General features: G+C 29.2%; 1 protein-coding gene across 4 annotated transcripts in view; it reads right to left on the bottom strand.

Annotated features, from left to right (window-relative positions):
• Positions 1 to 9,201, bottom strand: part of LOC107447412 (mucin-2) — a 149,335-nt gene that overhangs the window by 96,459 nt on the left and 43,675 nt on the right. The window contains exon 1 of one of the 4 annotated variants that reach the window (XM_071180452.1): positions 5,929 to 6,026. The exons of the other annotated variants lie outside the window; for them this stretch is intronic. The gene's annotated coding sequence lies outside the window, so the exon portion shown is untranslated. Of the gene's footprint in view, positions 1 to 5,928; positions 6,027 to 9,201 lie in introns of those variants that run through there. 4 annotated transcript variants of the gene reach the window in all.

The raw sequence follows: 9,201 nt of genomic DNA, 5'->3' as shown, positions 1-9,201 counted from the left end.
AATTTTTTTGCACCGTTGGTATGTTAAATTTCACAGAAACGAAGAAATTAGGTTTTTATTAATGAGAAAAGTATTTTAAACCCATATAGATTTTTTTACGAAAATTGTTCGCAAAAAATGACAACTAATATATTTTAGTTCGCGGGCCACAAAAAAAGGCTCCGCGGGCCGGATGCCCCCCCCCCCGGGCCGCCAGTTGGAAACCCCTGATCTATAGCATGAAATGTAGCAATAAGCATTTTTTTCTTATTTGCTTCATTATTGAATACCTTTATTGGTTCAGCATTCTAAGAAGCCGCAATCTTCCAGTATCTGGACAAATGCTTCAAGTCAAAGTCGATGAATTTGCTAATCGATTGGGTGAGGCTACTTTTATGTGCTCAAATGTCTGGTTAGACCTTAGAGGAGTAATTGGGTAACTCTAAGGGTTAGACAGGTTAAAAATCCGGAATATCATAAATTCGGGAAAAATTATCGGAGTCGAGAAGTGTTTCCATATTTTATGTTGAGGATTGCTCATCAGCTATCCTCAGAGATTACTAATTTTTATTACACGACGCAAGACGAAGAGTCATTAAAAATAAAAATGAACACATTTTTGTTACTATGTATAATTTTTCAGTCATTTTTGTATTTCATTTTAGGGGTCATTTGTTTAAATAATGTGTAATAGAATGGAGGAGTTTGGACTGTATTTGAAATCTTATAAAGAACTCTAGTTCTTTATAAGATACATTCACATAATCACATATACTATATTATGATTTCTCACATGCGGATTCATTGGTTGTCATTTGAATAAAGTAAATAAATATTACTTACAATTGTTTACTGTTGTTGTAATATACTGTTTTCATGTAATATATATTTCTTTAACCCCTAATTAAAAGGTACTACTTTAAAAGTACGTTGTAACGATTATCCACAATGGTAGACGGAATTGCCGTAGTCGCTATAAGCTAGTAACGTAGTCGCTATAATTAATAATTTAATTAATTAGTTTTAAATATTAATTGTATTATTTATTGTGTTATTAGTTGATTTATTGTAAATATTTAATGCTAATGTGAAAGAATTTTTGTCTTCATTTTAACACTAAATGTTGATCTAAGGGAGGGAAATAAGGAGAGCACATAGTATATAGAGAAGCGCAATTTGAAGCGTGCTGAAGCCCAAAAATAAAACAAGAATTGTTATTTTTTTTTTGGAGGAAGGTATCTTGGCCGGTGATAGTCAACATTTTTATCTTAATAGCATAAAGGATTAAGCTCAGAAGAAGAAAATATGATGAAATATGTACAATACTTCTCAGTATTGATACCAAACATAAATAAAAACACGTTCCATTTTGAACTTTTTTGTATAACGTTGCTAATGTAAACAATAGAAAAATGGAATTCCCTCAAAAAAAGTTTGTTTAGTGATTTTTAAATCGTTGTAAACATACGTTTTCTGTATCTTTATTTTTGGTATTTTGACTGTGACTTCTTGTCCTATCGGACCTCTCGTAACATGCCGTACTCGTTACATCGAGCTTTTGCAATAATTTAATAATTATTTATCATCCTTTCTTAATATTCTCTGCTATTATTACGGTTTTGCTGATCTTGGTATGATCTCAAATGAAGGCTTGAAATTAAATACGGGGTTTTTTCATAATAAAGTAAGCCAATAGTATTACCTTATTACACATCATTTTATGATAAATATCTTTTAATCGTCATCCAAACTTACGAACCGTTTAACAATTATTAAAGATTAACTAAGTAAGATTTACTTTTATTATAAGTTTTGGCTAAAACCGTATCCTGTTAATTATTGTAGTTAATACGAAATTGTAAAACATTCTTAGACTTTTTACAACTAAAGTATTTTTTGTGCCGAAAAATATATAAGGTAGTTATTAAGTATTAAATAAGAATTTAAAAAAAATAATAATACTTTAAACGAAGTTGCAACCATCAAAATGACTAGGTTTAAATTGTATCAAAATAAAATTGGAAACCATATTTTTAATAATAAAATAAAATGGGATCTGTCATTGAATAATTTTTAATATAGATGCACAACAATCGTCAAGAGGGGAAGAAAACATTTTCGATTCTATCAACGCATCTATATTATATAAAACGCTAATACGTACGTATGTATGTATCAATAAAACCGATGATATTTCTTTTCTCGCGCTGGCAACAGTTTTCATTTTTAATTGATTGGATTCGGTGCGCAAGAGCACGTAGTGAGCAACCAGATAACAATAACCAGAGTGAGCATTATCAGGTTGTTCAATTCAGATTCATGCACTAAAAACATGACAATATTTAATTTAAACTCAATTAGGAATTAATTAATTAATTGAAGTGAGAATGCTTTAAAAGTCCGCTGTTGAATTGATATTTTTCTACTGGGAGCTACCTAAACGTCTAAAAAACGTTTAAGTGTTTGCATTGAATGCATTGAATTTTTTTATATTTCGCTTTTATTTATGCATTGAATTTTCACGCTTTAAAATGCAGAATATTAGTGAAGCAATATTTGATAATTTATTTTGCTAATATGTTTCTTATTTAGCTAATGTTTTGATTTTTTTCACCATGTACAATCTAAATAGCTAATATACTTTTTTAAAAGCCAATAAGAACATTGGTAGAAATCTTCTACATAAGTACAATACTATGTCTTTGATGATAAAATACTATGTCTTTGATGATAATATATTATGCCTTTGTGCTAGAACATTGTGTTCATTGGCGAGCGTTAGCGAGCAGGGGACGGAGCCTCCTAGTTAATTTTTAATTAAGGTGCAACATTTTATTTATCGTCAAAACACAAAAAAATTTGAGGTCTAGAAATTGAATAATTTTTAATTTAGACACAACAATTTGTTTATAGTCAAAAAGCAAACAAAACAATTTGAGATCTGACAATTGAATAATTATTAATTTAGACGCAAAATTTTTTTTATAGTCAAAAAGCAAACAAAACAATTTGAGATTAGTCAATTGAATGCTTTTTAGTTTAGACGCAACAATTTGTTTATTGTGTAGAAAATGAAACATTTTGGGATTTTCCAATTGAATAACTTTTAATTCAGACGCGCAACAATCGTGAAAAAAGAGATATTTTGGGATCTATCAATTGAATAAATTTTAATTTCGATGTACTAATCTGTTTATTTTCAAGAAAGGAAATAATTGTAGCAATAATCGTGAGAGTAGCGAGAGCAGAGGGACCTGTATTCCTTTTTTTTAACCATGACATATGCTAAATGATAACTATACATGTCAGTTTTTTTTTGATTGGTTGTTTTGTTCAATAAGATAAAATACCTTATTTGCTTATTATTAATAAATGCGTTATGAAATATCATTCTTTTGATGGTTCAAATTTTGTGTTCAGGCTTAAATAAATCAGTATTGCATTGAAACCAAATCGAAATTTTTTTTTTGCTGTGGTAGCCTTTTTTTTCTCTTTCTTCTTGTTGTTAACAAACTTTTATTTGGGTGAGCTCTAAAAGTCATTAAAAAAAAAAGTAGTAGTTTTAAAGCAATTTTCTTTTGAAAAATACTAATGGCAAGAGACAAAAGAAAAATACACGATGAGGCAAAAAAAAAAAAAAAAANAAAAAAAAAAAAAAAAAAAAAAAAAAAACCTGGTATAAAATTTCAAATATAATTTTATTAAAAATAATTAAATTGAAAAAAAATGTTTAAAGAAAATAGTAGCGAAAATAGACTTTTATTGATAAATACATTTAAATAGTTTCAAAGTTGCTGCCTTTTACAGTGATGCAGAGGCACAAACGCTTATTAAAATTTTCAGCAATGAGCCACAAGCTTCTACTTTTTAACTGTCCCATTCCAACTGCAGCGATCGCTTTAAGAGTCTAACTTTTGAGTGGTTTAGAGCTTGTCCTTGATTCCAAAATTGACCATGCACTTTAATCTATGGAACTGAGATCTGGCGTGTAGGGTGGAATTATCATGTGCGGAAAATGCATTTTTGCACTACTTTTGTATCCTTTTTGGCCTAATGCGCAGGTGTTGAAACTTGCAGTTTAAGTTGCTGAAATGCTTTTTTACTGTCGGAAGTATAGCAGCGTCTAAAATTGTACACTATTTTTTTTTAAATATTTATTTTAACACCCCCCTCCACAAAAACCTTGCCGCATGCTCATGTGTCTTGCTCTCCTGACCAAGGACCGACTTTGGATTTTGACGATATTCGATTACCGAGGTGCTTAGAGCTTCTACAGACCAGATATTATCGTTTTGGGAGTTATGAGCTAGTTGGACAATCAAGAGCTTCTCACTAGTAAAAATGAACATTTCTCAGTACTGACCCGTTGTTGAAAATTTGTGTAAGCGTTTTCCCCTCTCGATCGCTGCAAAAGTAGGCCATTTTGCACCAATTCAATTTATTTAGTAGTTGAATTATACTACTATTATTATTGGTTATATTTTGTTCCTTTACTTATTTTTAATAAAATTACGTCAAAAATTGTTTGTCCGAATTTTTGTCCTCTCCCTGTAAGCACACCACAAGTTGCAATGACTTCGAATATGATGTAGGGCTCCCATCAAAAGTCAGTTAGTTGAAGATGCTGTAGAAAACAGCTTAGAGTATCACCGTGGGTGAAAAAATTTCAAAAATAGAAATATATTTTTATTCTTTGTTCTAAGAATTTGAAGGAAACAATTTCTGCCGATATACAGAAACGATCGTGAAAGGTACATTTTTGGTCTAGCCAACTTAAGGAATTGTGAAAGAAAATGCTTTGCTTAATAAGCAAAAAAAGTTTGAAAAGGTTGTTTTTAATAAAATATGTCCTTGGCATGAGACATGTATTAGCCAGTAAAAAATCAAAATTAATAACAGAAGAGGTTTCTGTTAAGGAGGGAATCATTTTTAAATCATTATTTGACTCTTAAAATAATGAATACTACATCAAAAAAAAAAAGTGGCTGTTTTAGAAGGAAAATTTTTGGGTATCATACAGAATGCCTACCTCAAAAGCTCGCAAAAGAAACCCTCATTTCTTGATTGATTCTAGTTTATAACGAACATATTGTATATATCAAATCTGGTGAACGCCAGGCCCTCCGAAAGAGCACGTACAAAAGAGTACACATACGAGAGTACAATGATCCTCGAAGCTAGAGTCCGAAAGGCTCGTTTCATATGTGATCGTAGACGGAAAAAAAGGGTCACAGTAAAAAAATGCTCTCGTAAAAATGTTCCGGAAGAGAGGTACCAGTAAAAAAAAATAGTTCGTGGAGTCCCTCCGCGCGGAAGAAGTTAAACTTCGTAACCTGCGATGTTAATTGTAGAAGAATCAGCAGTCGTAGAAGGATCACTAGTTCTATTCAACGACTCTTTTTCCTGCTCCGCTCGCTTCCGTACTCTGTAATCACGGTAATATTGTGCATTTTTCCCTCTTGAACCTCTTGAACCAGTGGAAGTGCTTGTGGTTGCCTCATCGTCTAGCCATGGAAAATGTATTTGTATTAATAATGTATGTGAATGCTTCATAATGTAATTTCAAAAGAGAAAACCTAACAATCAATTGATATTCACAAGAGACGTACCTTGACATAACCTTAAATCCGTCGCATTGTCCGTGGGATTGTTTTCACTCATTTTTTACAATTGTTATCCACTAAATTTGAAAATAAAAAATACTATCCTATTAAATTGTATGTGTATCAAATCAAACTAAAAAAATATTTATAGAAAAGCAATACTTTTATGACTTTTATTATTTTTATGCTAGTGAGAACCAAAACAATATGAAAATGAATGAGGGGAAACTGGATCCTACCACGTTATTTCCCGGCCAATAAAAATGTAGCGTTAAACGTTTAACGCAACCTTGTTGGAAGTCGCATAAGAAGTATAACTTCAAAAAAGTCTCAATAAAAAACTTACCTCAACAGGAAAACTCCGTCAAAAAATTTCATAAGAGGTATTTCTTGCATTTTGAAAGTTTCACTGGCTGTCTTAACAGTTATGATTCAAGTTAGCTAATAGAGATAAGGAGACTATTAAGTGGGACGTATTTCTTTTCTTCCTTAAAAAAAAAAGAGGTTAATAATTTTTTTTTTTTTAAATGATAGATTTGAGCGGGATGGGGCTAAGCTTTGATCATGAATTTTTTTTTTTTGTTATTTTAAAATTTATGCAGTCATGAAAATTATTTTAAAAGTTTTTCATAATATCCGATATTTTTTTTTTTATTTTAAATACTTTCTTGTTGAAAGGGTTGAACTATATTTTATTTTAAATTAGTTTTATTAACAATTTATTGAAAAACATTTATTCTAGTATTATTAGCATAATAAATCATCTTAATAATTTATTTTACTAATTCTACATTTTTTAATTAATACATTTTATTTTATTATTTTTCATTTTAAATCTTTTGTTAAATATTTGTTTTGATTTTTTTTTAAATTATGATATTTCAAAGCACTTATCCAAGCACATTTTGTTTTTGCGCAGTTTGAAACAAGACATTAAATAGTGCATAAGAGAACTTTTACCTATTTCTTATTAAAATATCGATGAAAATTTTACTTCGTTTCAAATTCGTTATTTGTTTTATCTTAAATTTGTAAGAATTTACTTTTTTTTTATTAAGTTTACAATTTTTGCCTTTACTTTTAAATATTATTATTTTTAAAAAAACAAGATATTTTAAAGTTCAGATCCAAACACAAGTTGTTTTTGCATAGTATCAAACAAGATATTAAATAATGCAAACTTTCAACTATATATTTTATTTAAATTTTGATAAAAATTTTACTTTATTTCGAATATATATTTTTTTTCAATTTTAAATGAATTTATTTTTTATTACTAAGTTGAAATTTTTTCGTTCTTTGCCTTATTATTATTTTTTAAATCATACTTTTGGCAGTTTTCATATTCAGAAGAAGGAAATTGAACCAGCAACTGCTATTTCCAGAATGACTCTGAAATTTTCGAAGACTTTACTTATGTTGTGAATATTTTTATGAACTACGAGAATTAATATCTTGTTTTGCATGAACATCTGCGTGCATGTGTATAGGAGGGGGCTGTCGACGACTTACAAACCTTTCTTCTTAGAAATGTTCTTGAGCAGTGTTTCTCAATCTGATTTACTCCAACCAGTAAGGTTAGTAATTCGGACTATTAACATAATTTTTACAAATAAAAAATTGCGGAGCAGAGAAAATTTTTTGAGCCGTTTATTTTCGATCATTCTCTTACTCACTACACAGAAAAATGCTTTGAACCTATTTAAATATAAATTAAATTTATAATAATTCTAAAACGGATATTAATTTTGCTTTTTAACTGTTGTTTGCTTCTTAACCTTTGCTGTTGTTGTTTGTTGCTGAGTAACGTGTCAATTCTAGGTGTCAAACCAATTACAGTAACATGTAAACAAGAGAAAAGTTTAGATAACACTCATAATCGAGTCACACATTCTTTGTATTAAATTTATTTATGTAAATGAATTACTTAATAATATTGCTAATGATAAATTTTTTAAATAAAGTGTTGATAATGTTTTAAAAAAAGTAAGAAACATTGCAATCACAAATTAACCGTTTGGTTGAAATCATGGTTTAAACCAAACTTTTTAACCAAGCTTCTTGGATTTGTTTTCCTTTTTTTTCCCTTTATGTTTTTTTTCTCCTTATTTTTCTATTAAATTGTAAACATTTTTCTTTTATAACCATTTCTTTTAAGTAAATTTTTGCCACACTATATATTGCAGATGAAATTGAGCTTTTAAAGCCTTTAATTTAAATTAAAACATGAGTTAAAATCCGTATTTCACGTAATATTTTCTTTTTTTAACTCTGCTATACTCTACACTTGACAGATTTATTCTCACAGACATTTAAAAATAGCGTCACAGTTGACGTTTCAATAAATTTATGCCTAATTAATCACGGTGGTAATTTTATTTATTTAATATAAATCATAGTAATTTAAGCGGAAATTTCAAAGCGCCTACTTCACTAAAATAGACTCTTCTAATTAAATAAAGATAAAAATTGAAGAAAAAAAAAATGTGTCAAGTTTAACGTATCTACCTTAAAATAAATTAAGAAATCACGAGTACTAAAATGAAGTTATAAACAATTTTATTTCACATTCCTTTGAGTAGCGTTTCCCCCCCCAATATTTTATTATTTTTATCATGCACATAAATTTGCTAACAAATAATACAGAAATAATTTTCTTTTATGAAATATGTGCGAAATTAGAAAAGCTCTTTTAATTTCATGTAGTTTCTTTTTTATAACGCATTTACAAACCTATAATACAGAAATAATCTTCGTACAGAATATTTACAAAATTAAAAGAACCGTCATAAGAAAAGGCGTGTTTTTCTTATGACGTTCCCAGTTGGAAAAAAAAAATGATTTTACTTGTAGGATAGAATAGAGTGGATAAAAATAATTACGCAAAGAGGGTGAACTATATTTTTCAACCATATATATATATAGTTACCAAACTATATTTTTAAAAAAATTTTTATAGAATTTATTCATGAATTTCTTTGATTTCTCCAGGTTATGTGAAGCATTTCTTGAGGTTATCTACGTTTTAACAGTCGTAGCAAAAGAGTTTCAAAATATCATAAAATTGCTGTTCAAACACTGATTTTGAACTTCTCACGTATTTTGCACGTTTTTCCATTGCTAGTAGTGATATCGTTTACTTTACTATTGTATAGGTTATAGGACTACTAAACTATGATGCCTCTTGGGGTCAGAGCCTAGACTTTGGTATAGTTCCCCCATTAGAAATATATCATTTTAGGGCCCGAGGTAAGAATTTCGAATTATTAGCCAGTAAATTAACCAAATATCAAAAATATTCGCCAATATTCGAAAGTCTACGCCAAATGCAAATCTTAAAAAAACTTTCTGATTAATTTCCCCCCCCCCCATTGAACTATTTTACGGTAGTTGCTTCAGGCTTATAATGTTTGGAATCAATTCTAATTGGTTATACTGCGCATTTACCGAAAATTACTGTAATCGAATTAAAATTACTGATTTGTTTAGACAAATTCATTTTGACGTAATTTTCAGGATCGTGTTAAAAGTATAATTTTCTTCGAAGAGGAAAAAATCATTCGCCAAAGCACAATTTTATTCACCAAATTTACGATTTTGTGGCATTTGACGAAGTAGC

The sequence above is a fragment of the Parasteatoda tepidariorum genome, chromosome 4 (genome assembly GCF_043381705.1).
Source record: "Parasteatoda tepidariorum isolate YZ-2023 chromosome 4, CAS_Ptep_4.0, whole genome shotgun sequence".
Taxonomy (NCBI): domain Eukaryota; kingdom Metazoa; phylum Arthropoda; class Arachnida; order Araneae; family Theridiidae; genus Parasteatoda; species Parasteatoda tepidariorum.
This window is presented reverse-complemented; position numbering and strand designations above follow the sequence as displayed.